We start from the raw sequence: 1333 nt of genomic DNA on the forward strand, positions 1-1333 counted from the left end.
TCTCAATTCTAAATATTTTTCTATCTACTGGCTAACACGGTACCAATATATATTTCTTTCCTTTCCTTTCCATGCAGTTCACCTTTCTACCACCAGAGAGCAGCAGCTCCATTGATATCTCAGTATTCACAGCAATCACCTAATAACAATAATAATTAATTATTACATAAAATAACAAATATTTACCTAAAGCATGAAAGAACTGGTCAAAAATACAAAGTAATATGTAATGCTGGGAGAAAAATGCGAACCACCCCAGATGGGACTCGAACCCACAATCCCTGGCTTAGGAGGCCAGTGCCTTATCCATTAGGCCACTGGGGCTGATGAGGTTTGGTTGGGTACAGCGGCCATAGATCTATTCTCCCTGATCTCAGGTATGTGGCTTATACTGGAGCTGATGTGGGGGGATCATGCTGTACTGAGGGATCTGTACTCATAAAGCAAGATGTCCGGGAGCAGAAGCCAGAACTGCAACTCCGGCCGCCTCCTGCTGAATGCAGCACTGCATCATGTGCATCACCTGCATGTGCAGTCAGGATGGCCGAGCGGTCTAAGGCGCTGCGTTCAGGTCGCAGTCTCCCCTGGAGGCGTGGGTTCGAATCCCACTTCTGACATCTTTTTGCTTTCAATGTATAAAATGTATTCCTAGGGCTCTGCGCAGTATATATGAGAATATGATCAATCCATTGCTTCATTAACTCTAACCTATAGTGGGTACAGGGGTCTTGTACTTAGCGGGGGCTCAGAAGGTCCCCTATGACAAAATAAATACAATTGAAGACCTGTAATAGTTGGGAGACCCTATGGAGATATTAATTATTAATTAAACTCATACAAATTATCGCTCCTGAAACCCAACTAGCATGCATAGGATGGAGACCACTCACTGGATTCAGCCTTGTAGCATCCAGTAATGTACAGGAGTAACTTTGCTATTCACATGGCATTTCTTGTTTGGTCCCAGTATAATGGTATTAATCAGTGTGTATGGTGACGTGTGTGGGAAGTGTGTGGTCTCTGGTCAAGGGTTGCTCATGGGACTCCAATTACGGGGTATGTTGACCACCATTGATCTGAGGTATATGTAGAGCTGACAACTCCTCCGGTGAGGGCCGGCTACAGGTGTTCCTGGGCCCCTTTAACACATTCCACGATTCATGATGCACAGATACGGCAGAGAAATATAGATATAGTACAATGCCGAAGATTTCACTTCTTACATTACATGAGTGATATCTATTGTAAACTCTACACTAGCTCAGAAACCGGACAGTATAGTCCTCTATACAGTATTATAGGCACCACATAACGCTCCATACAGAATAATGAG

At 43.8% G+C, this 1333-nt stretch overlaps 2 non-coding genes across 2 annotated transcripts; one reads left to right on the forward strand and one right to left on the reverse strand.

The window, feature by feature from the left end:
• Window positions 1–251: 251 nt before the first annotated feature.
• Window positions 252–324, reverse strand: TRNAR-CCU (transfer RNA arginine (anticodon CCU)). Its single transcript has one exon. It is a non-coding gene; the product is annotated as a tRNA-Arg (tRNA).
• A 210-nt stretch (window positions 325–534) lies between these two features.
• Window positions 535–617, forward strand: TRNAL-CAG (transfer RNA leucine (anticodon CAG)). Its single transcript has one exon. It is a non-coding gene; the product is annotated as a tRNA-Leu (tRNA).
• Window positions 618–1333: the final 716 nt, after the last annotated feature.

The sequence above is a fragment of the Ranitomeya imitator genome, chromosome 10 (genome assembly GCF_032444005.1).
Source record: "Ranitomeya imitator isolate aRanImi1 chromosome 10, aRanImi1.pri, whole genome shotgun sequence".
NCBI classification, from domain to species: Eukaryota; Metazoa; Chordata; class Amphibia; order Anura; family Dendrobatidae; genus Ranitomeya; species Ranitomeya imitator.